The sequence below is a fragment of the Cervus elaphus genome, chromosome 25 (assembly GCF_910594005.1).
Source record: "Cervus elaphus chromosome 25, mCerEla1.1, whole genome shotgun sequence".
Classification (NCBI taxonomy): domain Eukaryota; kingdom Metazoa; phylum Chordata; class Mammalia; order Artiodactyla; family Cervidae; genus Cervus; species Cervus elaphus.
In genome coordinates this window covers 38254310-38274378 of record NC_057839.1, presented here as the reverse complement: position 1 = coordinate 38274378, position 20069 = coordinate 38254310, and the positions used below count along the sequence as shown (strand labels likewise).

The following is a 20069-nucleotide window of genomic DNA, read 5'->3' as shown; positions in this document are numbered from 1 at the left end:
TTAGGTTTATTGCTGGTTTTTATGCTAATGATATTTTTTCAACTCTGTTCTGGTTTTTTGGCTATAAATATCTTGTACCTGATATTCTGCTGATTAATGTTTATTATTCAAACTTTAAAGAATTAATTAGTTAACACCCATTGTCTTCATCTGGATTTTCCAGGAACAGACCATAGGATAAATATTTGAATTAAAATCATTTATTTAAAAAGTAAAACAAACCGAAACAGAACAACAACAAAAAAGGACAGTGGGGAAGTGAGATAGGGAGTCCATTGAGAAGGCAGTCAGTGAAGGTTTTCTCATCAAGTGAATTAACACTGTGAGTAATTAGAGCTTAGACTTATGGAAGAAACTCTAGAAAATGGTATAGAACAGGTGGTTCAGAGTTTTCCTACCTGAGGCATGAGAGCTGTGGTATTTACATCAATTCCATCTGTCGCCAAGGGAGGCCTGCCAGGATTATGGGCAGAGAAGTTTTCTGTGTCTTCTGAGAAAACTCTTAAAAAAATTTTTTTTTTTTATATTTAAATTATTTTGACTGCACTGGGTCTTCATTGCTGTACATGGGCATTGTCTAGTTGCAGAGAGTGGAGGCTACCCTCTAGTTGCGATATGCGGGCTTCTCATTGCAGTGGCTTCTCTTGCAGAGCATGGGTTCTAGGCTCACAGGCTTCAATAGTTCTGGCACGTGGGCTCTAGAGCTCAGTAGTTGTGCTGCACATGGTCTTAGTTGCCCTGGGGCAAATGGATCTTCCTGGACCAGGAATCAAACCCTTGTCCCTTGCATTGCAAGATGGATTCCTAACCACTGGGCCACTAGGGAAGCACTGAGAAAATTCTTAAGACGAAAGTTGCAAAGATTGGTAGCTGGAAGTGGGCTGGCTGGTCTGAAATGACAAGGCCTGAGTGATTTTGGTGGTTACTAACAGTTTTTCTAAACCCATAATCAACTAATTTTATTTGGAAACTAAAGACTGAATTTCATTTACCATTTTGTTGGACAACCCTGCCTCCTCCCCTGCCCCCACAAGGAGTCTATGTATCATGAGAAGATGGAAAAAGATGTTTGGATACCCTAAGAATCCTAGTTCTCAGTCTCAACCTATTGATATCGCAAGGTTTTCAGGGGAAAATTTTTATATTGCAGTACAAAATAAAGGCCTCAGTGGGTAAAGAATCCACCTGCAATGCAGGAGACACAGGAAATGAGGGTTCGATCCCTGGGTTAGGAAGATCCTCTGGAGGAGGAAATGGCAACTCACTCCAGTAGTCTTGCTTGAAAAATTTCGTGGACAGAGGAGCCTGGTGGGCTACAGTCCAAAGGATTGCAGAGACTTGGACATGACTGAGCAACTAAGCATGCACACAAAATAAAGACTTTTGATTGAACCAGTTCTCTAATTGGAGATATTCAAGAAGGGTGACTGTTTGGGTTTTAGATTCAAGAACTACTATCACCAACTACTTTCATCCACCTAAAAACAGCTTTATTAGTTTGTGCTAATTGAGAAGGCCAGTAGAAGTTGGAGACTTCATTGCTTACAGTTATGCTCTGTTGTTTAGAACTTGAGTTTAGGTTGTTGATTGTTATAAAGGGGAAGAACCCACATTAACATTTAAAGGCATGCATTGTGCCTTCACAAAACAATAGTGATAGTTAATGCTTTTATAGTGCTTGCGATGTGCCAGGCACTGGTAAGAGCATAGCCTCCTAAGGCTGGCATCATAGAATCCTAGAATCTTAGCCCTAGAAGGAACCTTAGGGATAGCTGGCTATGTATGGCTTAGTGAAGGTAAGTCACTTGGCTTGGGGTCATGCATTTTGTTAGTAGCACAATCAGCACCAAGACTGGAACCTTCTGACCACAGACCTAGTACTCTGTCTACCAGACGCACCACCCCTATGACCATCGGGGTAGGTAGAGACTCATGTTCTCTTTTCATTGACTAGCTCTTTCCTTTTGAATTTGATTGTGTTTATATGTTTAGAAGTAAGGAACCCTTCGCCCAGGCTCCTGTGACAGTGCCATGCTTGGAGAAACAAATGATCTGTGAAAAGACAGCCCCAGCCACCTTTTCAGTTCAGCTCCTTGTTTGCTGCAAAATACGGGGTCTGTGAAAAGCACCATTTTCTAAGCCATGGAGATCTATAAGTAGACAGAGGTATTAGAGCAGAGGAAAGGGTACATTTGTACAGCATCAAAATTCCCATCTGAAACTATCTCCACAGTGTGATTTTAAGGGAATTCTTCTAGGAGGCACCCTTGAAGGGGAAATTGAGGGGAAATTTGTGTCATAAGACATTGTCAGTGGCTTAGTTAATCACTTGGCTTGCTTCTCATTGTTGGGGATAACCTTGAGGAATTAATCCACTATGGCAAAGTTCCAGGACATTTTATAAAGCACAATTATAATCATACCTTGTCAAGTCCTGCCTTGGGCAGAACTGATCCTTTAGAGCTAAGGTTAGCAGACTTTTTCTGAAAAGAGCCAGATAATGAAAATGTTATTTATTTCATTTTTATTTGTTGGGTCTGTGTTGCAACTACTCAGCTCTGTCATTGTAAAGCAAAAATAGTCATTGATCAATATGTAAATAAATGTACATATGTTTCAATAAAACTTTATTTACAAAACAAGCAGAGGACCCCCGAACCCTAGTCAGCCTAAACCTTTAGATAGTGCACATCACCTGGCCTGCTGCTTTCATTTGAAGGCTTTGCTCCTTACGTGGTGTCTGTCTTCACTATTTACATTATTGATTATTTTTTTTATTTTCCTGCTGAAAGTTTCCTGTGTCCTGGAAAATAGCTTGTCAGTTCCCAAACACAACAAAGATGGGGGTATTAGAACAAGTCCAGGGAGTTGAGCCTTAGATAGATGTGAGGTTATCTCATAAGTTCTCCATCTGATGTAGATAATGGGCCATATATGACTATGTCCAAAATACACACACATAGAAAACATTACAGACCTGACCCACATCCTAGAACTCCCATTCTGCTTATGTTTTAAAGTAATGACAATAACTCTGTCTTAGAGGAAAAAAAGGGAGTTCCCTGGAGGTCCATGGTTAAGACTCCATGCTTCCACTGCAGGGCACATGTTTGATCCCTGTATGCTGTACAATTGTTATCAAGAGTAACTATTCTCATGTAATTATGGTAGAAACTCTCTTATCCACTCTAATTTGGAGTGGTCAGTTAATAGGAAGAGTCAATTAGGGGAATGATTTAAATATAGGTATACTTTATTTTTAGTTGAGAGATAGAAATGGGAGACTTATTTCACAATATTTGGATATAAGGATAATGCTTCTTCTTTTTTTTTTTTTTAAACATGGGCCCACTAATTAGAGTTCTTGGTCATCCGTCACGCCTAGACTGCAACAACAGGGCATTATCTAAGTGCAGAAAGTTTCCAGATATTTCAGTCTTTTAAGTAGCTGCAATTGTTGCTTGGAAAGTACCATTACTGAGTTATCCCCAAGCAGTCAACCTAGTTTTCACAGAAACAACTTTTTCTCGTTATATTTGTGTTTCATTCATTTACAGAATGAAAGGTCATGTAATTAAAAAAACAACTGGGAGCAATGCAACTGACTCTTGGTAAATAAGCACACTGCTCAGTTGTGGGGGGAGTGGATGCCCAAGGGCCATAGAGTGGAGCCGTGCCAGCCCAAGCCTTCCAGGAGCACTGGAGACCATCAGTATCAGAACCCTTGAGAGGGAGTGGAGGATGTTGGTTAATACAAGAAATAAGTTGGACTTTCTTTTGCTCACAGTACTTTAAAAAGTTGTTTTGTTTGGGTTTGTTAAAACAAGGTTCCTGCCCCTCTTGTTCATACTCATATTTTGCACAGGTAATTTCTTCAAAGTAGACTGTACACAAGCTTCTGCCAAACCCTGATGAAATTGTCAGCTAACTTGGCCTTGGTGAAGTTCAAATCAATGAAATTAATCAATGAGCTGAGTACTCTTCCAATCGGCCATGAACCTGTGTCTTCTGTTAAAAAAAAAATTGAGTGATTAGTAAACTATTTCAGAATCAAAAAAACTTAAACACATATAGCTTTGCTACATGCCAAGCACTATTTCAAGTGTTTAGAAATAACAGACTTATTCTTAACATGCCTTAGATGTAGGTCTTATCCCACGGCCATTTTGCAGATGAAGAGACAGAAGCAGAAAGTTGAGTGGCAAAACTGGGCTTTGAGCATGGCAGGCTGGGCTTTCTTCTTAACCTTTTCTTTCTGCCTCTCCAGGGCTAAAGTTGTCCTGCAGAGGATGGGTTTGAAACTTGACCCAAATGAGTACTCTGACAGTCAGATCCTTTATGCTTATAGTTCACTCCAATAAGTACAAATGATAGGTTCTGGCAATGGCAACTCACTCCAGTACTCTTGCCTGGAAAATCCCATGGATGGAGGAGCCTGGTAGGCTGCAATCGATGGGGTTGTGAAGAGTCGGACACGACTGAGCGACTTCACTTTCACTTTCATGCATTGGAGAAGGAAGTGGCAACCCACTCCGCTGTTCTTGCCTGGAGAATCCCAGGGATGGGGGAGTCTGGTGGGCTGCCTTCTATGGGGTCGCACAGAGTCGAACACAATTGAAGTGACTTAGCAGCAGCAGCAGCAGCAGTTAAGTGTATCATGAGGCATCAGCCTGGGAGGTGTAAGACAAGCTCAACTTCCCAAATCCCTAGTTCCTCAAGGAGGACGTGGTGGCCATGGTAGACTTCCAGTCCAGTGGAAGTCCTGTTAGGCATGGCCCTGAGCAGGAGTTGACCAAGTCTCTTTAATCCTTAGCCATGGACCCTGAAACTCCAGCATACTTGGCTTTTATGGTTATAAAATTGGCATTAGAAAGCCAGATTTCTGGGCTGAATATCTGAGTATAACTGCCACCAGCACCATCTTGCTCTGCTTTACCCAGATTATAAAATTGTGGGCAGACATAACTCCTGGGTAGTGACTTGGCACCTATGAAATGATGACCAACATATGAACATGCTCAGACAGTCATGTCTGATCTAAACAGACCCAGAAGGGGCTGAACACAGCAGGCGTGACCAGAGCCTATCACAGAGATCAGGCACAGTAAGGACTCCCCCAATATATTAAGTGGTTTTTGTTGTCTTCAAACAAGAAGTATCTATGCAGGCAATAATAGAAGTATTGGAAACTGCAGATGATATAGTTACTCTTGTCTGTATCATCAGCATTACTACTGGTGGTTGATTTTGGAGTCAGAGCTATTGTACAATCCTGCCTGTTAGATTTGTGACTTTAGGTCAAGTTCCTTAATTTTTCTGAGGGTCAGTTTTTTTTTTTTTAATATGTAAAATTTGGATTCATCTTTTACCTTTTGGAGTTTCCTGAGTTAAATCTTGTAATGTCTAGGTTGTGCCTAGTTCAGAGCTTAGTTTGTAGGAGGTTCAGTGATCTCCTTTACATAGCTCTTTGCACAGAAAGAATCAGGGAAGTGGCAGAACCTAACCCTACATCTTCTGACTTTAGATCAAGTGTCTTTGCTCTTTATCACACATTCTCTGAAGGCAAGCATATTTATGTAATGAACTGTAAGGGAAAGGAACCATTCAGTCAGAATGTGCATCCAACTGATCAGAAGATGGATTGGTGCTCTGAATTGAGACACAGAAGTGAATGTCATTCATGTCCCGATTGGGGGTGGACAGGAATGATGACAAATGAACTCGATTGGGGGTAGACGGGAACAATGACAAATGAATGTGTATTTGCTAATCACTTATTTGTGATTACATATTCATTTATTTATTCAGCAGTTGTTTATTTAGCAAAAACTATATGCCAGGTATTGTGCTAACTGTTGGGAATAAAGTGAATGAGAAATAGAAACATTTTTCTAAAACTCATTAACGCTCTGCAAAATTCCAAAGGTATAATGATTCCTGTTGGAAATAGAAATTACTTAGTTGGTAATTTAACTGTGTTAGATTTAAATCATCTGATTACAGATTACAGAACTAATTATAAAGCTGAAAGGTACATTATGAATTGCTTTTTCAATATAATCTCTTAATATAGACCATTATTAATGTATTTTTATTTAAATGGGAATTCACTGTGCAGGTTAGATGGTCTAGAGATTTAAAAAGAAACTGTTAAAGATAAAAGGGCTTAAATGTATGGTAAGGCTGTTTTATTGTGTTACTTAATTTTCTTGACATCTTCTAGCACTTTTAATACAATTAGTAAAATAGCTGTAGGCTTCTGAGGCTATGAAAGAAAGTAATTTTGAAAACGATAAAATGAAGAAAACATTACTGGGAAGGAAAGGACCTCCAGTTTAATAGTATTTATTATGCATTTTACTATTTTCATCTTCTGATCAAATAGAAAGCCCTCATTTTGCAACTGGACTTTCACTAGAGTCTGATTGAGGAGTCCACATTTAAGATTGAGAGTGGAGGTTTCAGTTCCTGAGACTGGTCCACAAGTTGAGAAAATATAGGGCTCCTATCAATTCTTGGAGAGGAGTGGTCGTTTTGTTACAGAATGAAGCTTAGGACAATCTAAATGCTAATTTTTCAGACTATAAGAAAGAAAAAGATGACAAATATTTGCTTTTATTTTCCTTATAAGTTACATAATTCCATTGTTTAGACAGTATGAAATGAACCATATTGTTGAGCAATCCCTCTTCTGGTTGTGTAGACCAGATGTGTGTTATTTCTTCAATATTGGGGCAGTTTTAAGTGGTAGGAAGAGTACTGGGTTATAAGCCAAGAGACCTAAGTGCAAGTCATCTCATCATTATGTCCTATAATTGAGTCATGATCACTACACATTGTTATGAGGGAAATACTAGGGAAACCCTTTGTGACTCATCCTATTATTAACCCCCAAACCCTGGCCTCTGTGGGGAGAAGGCATGGGAAGGCTCCTTCTTTAGATGGTATGAAATAGAACCTCTTTAAACTCTTATCTCATACCAAATCAACCTCTCCAGGATCCATTCTTCCTCTAGACTTGCCTTTTTAAGATACCATCTTCCTTCCAATTTTCCAAGCTTGAGTCTCTGGAGTCATATTTCAGTCCTTTTTTTCTTCTCTACTAACTGATTCTTCTTCCTTGAAAGTTGCTCTTTTATTTCCCACCCTTCATATTTCCAGTTTCTAGATCCTACTTCAGACTCTTTTTACTTGAGGCTTGCAGTAGACTCAACTAATCTGCCTTCAGTTGTTCTGTCTCTTTCCCATCTGTACTAGTCAGGGTGAGTGAGGTTATGTTACAGTGACAAATAATCAGAAAATCTCAGTGGCTTAAAACAAAATTTACATGTAGTTTGTTATATGGTCATCATAGATTCCAGGGCTTGATTTCCATTGCATGTTCACTCAGTGACTCAAGCTCCACTCTTTAGGATTTTGTCAGTTCTCAAAGGAGAAAGGGGTGCAGTATGATTTCACTCTGATAGTTAAATGTTCTGTCCCAGAAGTAGCACCCTAGGTTCCACTCATAGCCATTGGCCAGAACTAGTCACATAGCAGAAACGTGGAGTCCTCTAATGCAAGTGGAGAAATGAATATTGGGGAACATTAGGGAGCTGCACTGTTCCATCCTACAATGAAGGCCAGAATTCTCCACTGAAGACCAGGTCCTCCAATGAAGGTCATTGGAATCTCTGCAAAACATGCCGTTACTTAAAACCTTTCACAGTTCCCACTCTATCAGACAGCCTAGAATTCATGGATCTCTAACATGTCTGGAATAATCACGATTTCTCAAGCCCTTAATACCTATATGTCACAACAACTATTCAAAACAGGCATTATTATCCTCATGTGACAGATGAAGAAACTGAGGCTTAAAGAATGTTCTAGCTTGAATTTCTCCAAAATCAGACCACATGGCAAGGACTTGGATACTCAGAAGCCCAGTGAGGGAGCGGAGTTGTGATAACAGCAAGAGAGGAGTGTCAATGATGGATAAGGAGTGGTTACCACCGGGGCAGCCACGGACCCTCTGAGAGGCTGTACAACAGCGCTGTACATTGAAGCAAGGAATTGTGCCAGTTTTCCACCAGCTGTGACACATCATTGCTTGAGGGCTGCTCTAATGTTAATTCCCCAGCACCTTTCCCCAGCCCTACCCACAAGCCAGGCACATGTCAGCCCATCTGCAGAGGTGAGCAGGCTGTCAGCTTTCTGGAAGTGCTGATTCCCTGAGGGGATATGGGCATTGGCAGCTAATGCTGCAGAGAGGTGAAGCTTCTTGCATAAAGAATGCAGCCAATACTCTTGTCCACCACTGTCCACAAAGACCTCCCACTACTTACTAACACCGGAGGTGGGTCCGGGTATCGGCCAAAACGAATCACTGACCACTCTCCGAGCCATCTTGTCCTTTTTCTTTCTCTCCCTGGGTTCATACTATTTCTTCCTTGGGGAGTTTCTCTTTTCCATGCCTCCTATTTAAATTCTGTGTTCTCTGCTCAGCTCAAACAACGCCTTCTCCATGAAGCTTTCTTTGATCACCCAAAAATCTGCTTTCCCCTCTCAACCCAACCGTGATCAGTATGTTCTTTTAACACTTCCCCTGGCCTGTCTTGTGTGACAGAGTTGCATGGACAGGTCTTTCTCTGGATTAGACTTTAGGCTCCTTGAGGGCACAAATCCTATTTTATTCTATTGCTTCAAATGCTTGGTGGAGTAAGGCAGATAAATATGACTGTATATGTGCACATCTCCATAGACACATTCCTTTCACTTTCAGTCCAGGTTGGCTAACTTTGCCAAACATCACACTGAAGTCTGGATTTCAGGAGGAGGTGGTTTTCTACTTTTCTGCTCAATGCACCACCATCAGCTTCTCTACTTACCGGACTTCTGGCATCTGTGTTGCCACTTGCAGTGTCTACTCCTGAGAGGGACAGGAGAAGTTGCTGACCTATTAGGACAGGGTAGTCTCCAGCAGCCTGTGGCAGGTTCCTTTTAGCTGTCACATCTGGGGGATGCATTGTTGTTCAGTTGCTAAGTCATGTCCGACTCTTTGCGACCTGTGGACTGCAGCACACCAGGCTTCCCTGTCTTTCATTGTCTCTTCGAATTTGGTCAAGCTCATATCCAGTGAGTCAGTTATGCCTTCCAGCCATCTCATCCTCTGTCATGCCCTTATCCTCATAACCTCAATCTTTCCCAGCATCAGGTCTTTTCTAATGAGTCAGCTCTTCCCATCTGGTGGCCAAAGTATTGGAGCTACAACTTCAGCATCAGTCCTTCCAATGAATATTCATGGTTGATTTCCTTTAGGATTGACTGGTTTGATCTCCTTGCTGTCCAAGAGACTGTCAGCAGTCTTCTCCAGCACGACAACTAAAAAGCATCAGTTCTTTGGCGCTCAGCCTTCTTTATGGTCCAACTCTCACAGCCATACATGACTACTGGAAAAACCATAGCTTTGACTAGACGGACCTTTGTTGGCAAAGTGATGTCTGGGGAATGCATATCCGTCATTGTTGTTCAGTTGCTCAGTCATGTCTGACTCTTTGTGACCCCATGGACCGTAGCACACCAGGCTTCCCTGTCCTTCACCAACTCCCGGAGCTTGCTCAAACTCAGGTCCATTGAGTCGGTGATGCCATCCAACAGTCTCATCTTCTGTTGTTTCCTTCTCCTCCTGCCTTCAATCTTTCCCAGCATCAGGGTCTTTTCCAATGAGCCACCTCTTTGCATCAGGTGGCCAAAATATTGGAGCTTCGGCTTCAGCATCAGTCCTTCCAATGAATATTCAGGACTGATTTCCTTTGGGATTGACTGGTTTGATCTCTTTGCAGTCCAAGGGCTTTCAAGAGTCTTCTCCAACACCAGTTTAAAAAGTATGAATTTTGAATGCCTGTCATTATTCCCATTCAAAATGACAGTGGAATGAAGATGGTTTGCCTCATTCAGGGGACATGACCAGGAGAGTGTGATTAACCTTCTGGGGACACATCTTATCACCATAAACTGTATACTAAGGGTTGCTAATAGAGAGAAGGCAACAAAAATCTTCAGAACTGGGAAGAGGAAGCCACTCTTTAAGCATTTTCATTTGCACTTTCAGTGGTGCAGGCTGAAGAAGGGAATTCTACCTGACCCTCTCTTACTTCCAAAGAGATACTTTCGTGTTACTGAGGACCACCTGTCAGGTTTCCATGGTGCACTGGAGCTCCATGATAAGAAATAACAGCAGGATAGGTGGGCCAGGCATCCTCCACATGAGAAAACCTTGTGTCGCGGTTTTCTCACATGGCATCTGGACCGCTCCTTGGGAATATTGCTCTTCCGTTTTGAAATGCTGAGCCCAAAGAGGCACTTTGGCCACAGATAGTAATTCATTCTAAACAAAGAATGAATCTCTCTCTTCTTTTCCCCCAACAAGATTATATTCTTATTCAAATTCTTTTCTAAAGTACTATATAGCTAATAACTGCTTTAACAATTTCCTGCACAGCAAATTCTTAACTATGTAGTGGACTAAAAAAAAGGCAGCATTTTCTTTTATCTGTTTTAAACGAGTTACCTTTCGATTTCATTGACTGCCCCTTTGTTCTTACAGGGCGAAGAGTTTATTTGAAGAATGGCTTTGTCATATTTCATGTGACTGTCTCCATGGCCTAAACAAAAATGTCTACCAGAAAAAGCTTGCAAAATTCAGCTTCTTAGTTGTGAGTCTCCCACAGGAGCAGGCAACCTCACAGTTTGCTTTTACCTCTCAGATCCTGCAGTCCATCCCATTTATAAACCACTCGTGTCCCCTCGTTTTGCTGTTCAACAGTAACCCAGTACTCGCAGTCGAGTTAATTATTATTCCTATATCAAAGTTACATAAAGATTCCAGACATACAGAGAGGACTGTGCTCACATGTACATGTATAGACAATTTAAGTCCACTTCGCAAAGGCACGTGTTGATATTAGGAGAATTTTGTATATACATGTGTAAGCAGGTTGGCCAGAGCTGGGAGGGCGGGCGGTGATTAATCAAGAAGAACATTTGGAGGAGTCAAATTTTGGGCCAGTGTTGGAGGGAAAGAGCATAATTTTATAGCAAGTCATGTAAACGTTTATTATTATCATACTTGGTGAGATAGTTGATATTTCTATGGAGAACCGTTAACAATTGTTAAAAATAAATCCATTCCGGCTCTCCGTCTATTTGTCTCTCTATGGAACATACAACAGGGATTTGCCCTTGTGAAAAACTGCTCTGTTGGAAAGCTTTTTCCTGTGTTTTGTTTGTTTTTAGGTTGCAGCTTTTATTTCTGCCTTTAAGCCTCTGATTCCATATGTTTTTCATTTCCACTCAGAGGAGTTTGTACTGTGGTCGACCAGAGCTTCTACTCTAATAACGTTTTTTATTTTTGACCTTTTAATTTGTCTAGTGTTTCAAAGTATGAAGACCCTTAGCTTTCTAATCTGGGCTGGGTTGCAGTTGTCCTCATAAGTGGTGTGGTGAGAAGAACATGGGATTTGAAGGCAGAAGACCTGGGTTTGAATCCCAGTCTTAGCTGTGTGGCTTTAGATAAGACCTTCAGCCTCTCTGAACTTCTGTTTCCTTGTTTGTAAAATAATGAGAACAGTACTTATTGCCTCCAGAATGACAGCAAGGATTAAATTTAGTCATAGTGTGATGTAAATTTTAAATGTGTTATTTAAATGATTAGTGCTGTAATTGTAAGGCACTACTTGGAGACTTGGCTGCCAAGAATTCCCCCTTTAAGGTCATCTTCTATTGAAACACTTTAGTTGTAAACAGTTACCCACATCAAAAGCATGTTTTTCCTTATCAACCCCAAAGGCACCTTTGGGGACTTCATGTGTGGTTCCTCAAGATATAAATGGTGGAGTTATAGGTTTTATGGGGTTATTGCCTAATGTCAGTGCGTCTTACCAAATTACACAAGAAACCAACATTATCCTTGCAAATCTTTATTCTTCTTCTTCATAAAGTATAGTGTATGAGCTTTGATGTCTACACATGTGACTCCCATTTAGGGAGCCATTTGTAGGAAAGTATTAATATTTCTCAGTAAGCAGTCTGTGGGGTTGATACTCACACTGGGAGATGCATGTGGAAATGGATATCTGTTAAGGAAAAGTAGATTCCAGCCCCTGGTCTCACTCACTCCAGGTGCACACTCATTAGGAACCCTTCATATTGATGTTTCTTTTTCCTTATTACTCCATCTGTCAGCTATAATATTACCAGACAGCAAACCACTCCAAAACTCAATGATTTATAAGAGCTACTATTTATCCTCACTCATGTCCTTGCAACTTGGCTGGAGCTAGACTCAGTCTGCCAGTGCTGTTTCAAGGAGCAGGTTTTTCTGGGCTTGGCTTGTAACATTTTAGGCTCGGGTTAGCCCCACATTTGTCTTATGTCTTTTCTGGTTAAAGGGGCTGTCATGGCAATAACAGAGGCAGAAGGGGAAAGCCCAAGTGCACAGACCATGTCAAACCTCTTATAATATCATATCTGCTGTTGAAGTAATACTGCTAAGCTTAAAGACAAGGAGTGGGTCAACAGATACACTCTGCTTACCCTGAAGCCAAAGCAAAGCACATGGCCATACCCAGTGTCAAAGTGGTGGGGACATATGATCTTTCCATGTTGGGATATGGGGAGGTTGAATATTTTTTATCAGTAATCTAATAGTCTGATTGCCAAGTACGTATGTTGAATTCCTGTAAATAAAATACATATGTGTGGTGAGACTCTACAGTATAAACATAAAAGGGCCAATGCACCTCTACAGGGGCCATCCTGAAATGACACATAGAGGATGATTCTGCCACACAGAGCCATTTCCATTGTTAAGAAAGATAAGAAAGGCTGTAGGTTTTGCAGATTTGTCTTGGATCTAGCTATGATTCTTCTCTTCCGCTCCCTTTCAAGAAAGTGTATCTACCTTGACTCTTATTTTTAAAAAAGCAAATCATTCTTAAACTTTGGTCCTTTGGTATGATTAATCATGAATTGCTTGTAATAAAGCCTACACTGACGGCAACATGGCATGGCTAAGACCCACAGGTAGATTCCACTAACCAGTAACCAGAGTGCCTGGACAGTTGATTACAAAACAAAATCCATGGAATGCCGTAGTGATCTGGGCTCTATGATGAACTTTTTATGAGTTTGAATTTGAAAGCATGTTTGTGCTAGTAATCAAGACAGAGAAGGACCATGCTTGATCTTTGAATGAGTGGGTGTTTTAACGTAATATACTTCAAAAGTTTAAAAATATATATGACTGATGAAGAAGGTATAGATGGAGAAACTGTCTAATGAGGATGACCAGGGGTGTGTTAGGGGAGTTCCAATATGTTACAACATGGAAAAGGTTAGAAGAGAATCAATTGCAAATAAGAATTTAATTGATATTTTAAAAAATTAGGCTGAAACTGAGAGGAGGATCCTGACTTGAAATTTATAACTCTATTGTTGCTGTTCAGTTGCTAAGTCATGTCTGACTCTTTGCGACCTCAGGGACCTTAACCTGCCAGGCTCCTTTGTCCATGGGACTTTCCAGTAAGAATACTGGAGTAGATTGTCATTTCCTTCTCCAGATATAATGGTATATACCTTTTTACATGCCCAGAATGCACCCAAATGATAAATAAAATTACGATGATGGTCATCAAACAACTAGTATAAACTACCTCCCACACTTCTGGTAGGAAAAATGCTTAAGTAAGGCAGAATGTATTCCATTGCTAAGCTAACCTTGTTTCTCAATTGACTGTGTATTGCAAGACCATAGTTTTATGCTACCTACTTTGTGAAGGCAAATTTTACATTATAGGTCGTACAAGTAGCAACTCTGAAATGTAGAGGAGTATGTGTTATGTATTTAGGGTTTGTGCTGTTGAAACTGCAATATACAATCAGAAACAAGCCCGAGAATCATTGTTAAGACACTTTGGGAAGTTCACACATCTATATCTGGTTACACCCAACACTCATGGTCAGGAAATTCATTAGAAATGATGTGTGGATGAGAAAATAATGTCTATGGGGTATTGATAGTATCAGGTTAGAAAAAATCGTTTCCACCCAGTCCCATTATAGGAGAAACCCAGGCAGAAAGATAGAAAATCTCTTGACTCTTATTGCTTTAACTATTCTAAGTGAAGCTAAAGAATTGTTCTACAGGAAGCAATTATTAATTTTTGATGATGATGATAATAGAATCAACTTACAGATATGTACTGTAGTAAGTTGAATCATTTGAATTCCAACAGAGGTCAGTTTAACTCTGAAGTCCATTTCAGCTAGATTTAGTGGCCTCACAATATATTCAACTACCTCTTATTTAAAGAGAGTGGCATCTTCTTTACAAAAGAATTCCAAGTAATAAATGTCAAAGGAATGAGAGAGATAGAAAATCACTATTAGTCAAATGCTACAATTATAATGAATGCAGGTAGGATCCATCAATGAACATTTCCAAAGTTTGATAAGAAGTGGAATAAAAATATCTCCCCACCCAAAGATACTTATTAATTAATTCCAAAGGGAAAAATAGTAACTTTACAATGGAAAAACTTGGCAGACAGCACTGTATCCAAATGACCCAGGTTAACATTTCCAGTAATACGACATATTGACATTCTGTAACCCTTGATATGATGAATTAAGAAGGGCGTCACTTCTGTATGGTTCTTGCTCAAAATATATGACCTCAATCGAATCACAAAGAAATTTCACAAAACTGAACTGAGGGATATTCTACAAAATAACTGACCAGTACTCTTCAAATGTATCAGAGTCATGAAAGACAAGGAAGGATTTACAAATTGTTGCCGATTGGAGGGGTTTAAGGAGACATGATAATTTAATGCAAGATAGGATCCTAGACTGGATTCTAAAATGAAAAAGGGCATCAGTGGAAATATGGGCAAAATTTGAATAAGTACTCTAGTTAGAAATGTTGAAACCAACTAATTTCCTGGATGTTATCATTGTGCTAAGATTATGTAAGATGTTGACATTAGGGGTAGCTTGGTGAACAGCATATAGGAACTCTCTGTACTATTTTTGCAAATTTTCTGTTAAGTCTGAAATTTAATAAATAAATACAAAGTTTAGAAAAATAAAAAGATAATGTTATAGCTTAAATTAGTAGGGTCTAGGGATCTTATTGTATTACTAAAGAGTCATCCTTTTACCTGATAAAGACATTTATCATTATTATTTGCTTATTCAGAAACAAAAATTGCAAGGATTTTAAAAATATCTTGGCAATGAACTTCAGATTACACAATTTTGTTTTAGCATTAAAGCATTCATTGGGTATTTTATTCCTTTTGATTTTGCCCACTGGAGTTTGGACTCTTTCTCAAGACTAGCATTTACGCATCATAAATCACATCAGAAATGGGAGGAAACCTTTTAAGGAAGATTTCTGTTCGAACCCAAATTTGCTTGATTGTCTGAGTCTGTCCTGACTCTTTTGGAATTACCTGATGTTTAAAGTCTAGCTTCTCGGGCGGGAAAAAAAAAAGCGAGAGCCATTCATTAGTAAGTGCGATTAGTCCTGAAGGGCTGCAAGTATTGTTCCTGGGTTCACTTTCTAAATACCAGCACTGAGAGATGTTCCAATCACTTCTGGGTGCTGAAAGCCTCAAACCCTCAGAGCTATATCTGGGTAACTGCCCCCATTCCCTGCCTCTGGTGTCAGATAGAGAGAAGCAGCCAAGGAGGAAACAGCCTGCAGTGGGGCGCACACTCCATGAGTGTCCAAAGACGACATTTGTCCAGTGATTTCAGTCAGGATCCAGTGCCATTCAGTCCAAAGCCACAGTGTGTGTAGACCAGGAGAATGGCTTCTAGAAAGCTGATGTCTTCAAGGGTTTATGAAGCCTTGAGGGGAAAACGTCTCCAAGCTCAATAAGATGGGTATGCAAGGAGCTGTGGCTGAGAGGAGGGGACAGATGACTTGGTAACATGCTCGACCTAAGAACCTTTACTGGTGATGCATCTCTGATGTTTCCTTCTTTTCCTTCTGTACCAGAGTTGGCATTATTCAGAGACTTCAGTTTTGACTGTGGCTCCAACTGTATGTAAACAATGTCTCAGTTATCTTTGGAGATCATTTCCTAGCTGCTCTTTTGCACGGCGATCTGATTGGAGAGACAAAAGGCATCTCGACTCCTTGTACTTCTCTGTTGCTCCCTTGCAATGTGTCAGCCTACAGACAGCTCCCTTGCTCTGTCCTAGTGAGCCCACGCTTTCCCAAGCTTCTGTCTTTGGACCATCTCGGGGGCTGTAACACACTTAATGGAAGTTCGTAAGTTAGGGCTTTAAGTAAATTTAAGGCATTAAGTACTCTATTAGATAACTATTTGAAAGCCTATGAATATGAAAGTTTACTTCCAGTAAGTTACGCAAATACATATAAACAGCAGTCCCCAACCTTTTTGGCACCAGAAACCAGTTTCATGGAAGACAATTTTTCCATGGACTGGAGATGGGGGATGGTTTGGGGATGATTCAAGGGCATTGCATTTATTCAGAACTTTATTTCTATTATTTTTATTTTATTCTATTATATTTTGCATCAGTTCCACCTCAAATCGTCAGGCATTCGATCCAGGAGGTTGGAGACTTCTACAATTAAATAAAAAAATCTCTATACATTTATCAAACATTAGCCAAAATCATTGAATGTTTGTTATAGATTAGGCACCATTTTGAGTACCTGGCACTAATTTAATCCTTATACAAGATTGGGATACAAGTACAACTGTTATTCCCATTTGATAGTTGGAAAAACTGAGGCACAGAAAAGCTAAGGAAGTCCCCTTAGTAATTACAGCTGAGTGATAGGGACAGGTCATGAATGGAGGCAATATGGCCCTGGGATTGTGCTCTGGGTCACTACAGCCCTGGGCTTTGGCTTGTTGCTTTTGCAACACAAAAGCAAAGATGAGTGTAGGCCAGACTGTGCTTCCTCAGATGTCCATTACTGTGAAAAAATAAAAATTCTACTTCTGTAGTGGTCCCTTGTCCACTTGTTATTCTTTACCTATGAAGCATCCATGTACTATGTAGCTTACATAAAGAAGTTATCATAAACCCCAGTGAGTTGGAACAGAATTCATGACATCCTGGTAAACACATAAGTGTGGCTTGTCTATGCCCAGTCTCCTAGCAAGGTGACAGGCAGGAGTAACCTGACAGCTATTTATTGAGCATCTATTACATGCTGGGCACTGTTCAAGATACAGGAGATGCCTTAATGAGCAAACACAGACACAGGTCTTTGCTATCATAGAGCTTCTAGTCTTGCGGGAAGAGAGAGACAATAAACAATAACCTGCAAATAAATACATAAATAGATACTAGTAGTGCCATAGAAGAACTAGAAATACTGCTGAGTTAGGAATAAGAAGAGCTAGGCAGGGACAGATATGGGCTGTCGTTTCCAGTAGGATGGTTAGGTCAGTCTCACAGAGAAGATCAAAAGACTCCAAGGAGGTGAGTGAGTTAGCAATATAAAGAACTGCCAGTAAAAATATCCTAAGGTGGGAGTGTGCCTGACAGGTTCCAGGAGCATCGAAAGGCCAGAGCATCTGGAGCTGAGATGAGAGAACAGAGTTACAATTAATCGGGGGTCAGGTCGGGTAAGAGCTCGAGGGTCACTTTCATGCCGAGTAAGTGAGGAGCCACTGCAGGGTTTTGAACAGAAGAATCGCCTGGTTGGATTCTCTTTTTAAAATGACACCCTGGCTGCTGTGTGGAGACTAGATGTGAGGGGGTTAAACATAGAAGCAGGGAAACCTGTTAGGAAGCCATCACAGAGGTTCAGGAGAAAGAAGATGATGACTCAGTCTGGGATGCGTCAGCAGAGGTGGTGAGGAGTGCTTGAGTTGCAGCTTTATTTTGAAGATAAAGCCAAGAGGATTTTCTGATGTGTTGGATGTAGGTGTGAGAAAAGAGAGGAGGCAAGAATGATGCCAAGATTTTTAGTCCAAGCAACTAGAAGAAGGACTATGTCGGTTTGGATGAAGGAGACTGTAGGTGAAGTGGGTTTTGGTGGTGGTTGGCATCAGGAGTTCTGTTTTGGGTGTGTTTCATCTGAGACGCTTGGTAGACGTCCATGTGTCAGGAAAGCAGTTGAATACATGAATCTGGAGTTCTGAGGAGAGGTCAAAGCCCAAACAACGGTATTTAAAGCCAAATGTAGAAGAGGTCAGGCTTCCCAGGTGGCTCAGTGGTAAAGAATCTGCCTGCCAATACAGGAGATGCAGGAGACACGGGTTCAGCCCCTGGGTCAGGAAGATCCCCTGGAGGAGGAAATGGCAATTCACTCCAGTATTCTTGCCTAGAAAATTCCAGGAACAGAGGAGCCTGGTGGGCTACAGTGTATGGGGTCACAAAGAGTCGGACATGACTTAGTAACTGAGCATTCAGGCACATGGAAGAGATCATCAGGAAAGGGAGTATAGGTACTAAAACATTAAATCAGAGATAAGGAGGATCCAACAGAAGCTGCTGAAAGGGAGTGAGGTGAAATCAGGAGGAAGCCAGGAAAGGGTGGTGTCCTAGAGGCCAAGAGAAGGAAATATGTCAGGAGGACAAGTGATCGATTGGCAAACACAGTTAATAAGTCAGGTGAGGTGGGGACACAGAACTGGCCATTGGACTTAGCAGAGATAGAGGACACTGGTGACTTTGAAGAATTCTGACCAAGGTAGATTTAAGGGAAAATGAGGGGAGGGAAGACAGTGACTACAGACAGCTCTTTCTGGGGAGTGTTGCTGCCAAGGGGAAGAAAAATGGTGGTAGTTACCAGAAAACAGTTGAGTCAGAAGTTTTTCTAAGATGGGAGAAATAACAGTAGGTTTAATTGGCTTAGAGCTCAGGTTCTTTAGATAGCATTGTGACATCTAGAATTCGTAGAGAAAATCTGGTAAAATACTACTGCTGGTGTCATGTGAGAACTGAAAATAGGGAGGGTGGAAGAAGATAAAAATGATATGGGAAGGAAAAGAGAGGGGTCTGAGGATTGATAGCTGTTAAATTCTGTGAGTTTTGGGGGAACCGGTTATCAGCAATGTCTAGATCAACTCCTTGTGTTGTGCCAGGCATCTTGTCCAGTGCCTGTATGCAGTTGGCATCAATCTCCCCCATCCCGATAGCCCCCCAAATCCAGCTTAATCCTGTGATAGATCTCTCAACTAGATGCATAGATCTCATAATATAAACCTGAGATCCAGGTCTGAGATTCCTCTGAGGTAATAGTGATGGACCTGGCATAGATTTGGGAGTCAGGCAAGTTGACATTCAGATCTTAGCTTGGCCACCATCCTGTGGCCAATCAAATCTCTCAAGCTTCATTTTCTTATCTGCATGAAGGGAAAGATAATAATGACTACCTTGTTAAGGTTGTGCAGCATCCCTTGTAGCTCAGCTGGTAAAGAATCCACCTGCAATGCGGGAGACCTGGGTTTGATCCCTGGGTTGGGAAGATCCCCTGGAGAAAGGAATGGCTACCCACTCCAGTATTCTGGCCTGGAGAATTCCATGGAATTCCCCATATATCCATGGGGTCACAAAGAGGCAGACATGACTGAGAGACTTTCACTTTATAAGGCTGTACAAAAATAATGAAAGAATAAATATAACCACAAATGTTGTCACACAAAAGAGCCAATAATTTAATTTCATGCTTCCTTCTAAAATATAGCTTAATTATATTTCTATTCTTTGCATTCATCTTTTCCCAACAATTCAGAGGCACTTCTTCACTTGGACTCTTGAAACTTCAGACTCTCTTTCTTTAAGAGATTTGTTTTTCAGTTGTCTGAGAGTTAAAAAAAAAAAAAAAAAAGAGCACCTTATAAAAAGCCTTTCTCCCTATGTTCAAATAACTGTAAAATGGACAATATAGATTTTTCAAAAGCTTCCCTCATACCCGGTAAGAGACAAAGCCTTATTTCAATTATTTCAGCTCCAGTGTAATTTTCTGAACAGGCTGTATATACCTGAAGTGAAGATTTCATGAGTAGTCTCTACTCTTGCTACTCCCT

General features: G+C 40.7%; 1 protein-coding gene across 1 annotated transcript in view; it reads left to right on the top strand.

Annotated features, from left to right (window-relative positions):
• EGFLAM (EGF like, fibronectin type III and laminin G domains) overlaps positions 1 to 20069 on the top strand; it is a 190843-nt gene that overhangs the window by 14739 nt on the left and 156035 nt on the right. The gene's annotated exons all lie outside the window — the stretch shown is intronic.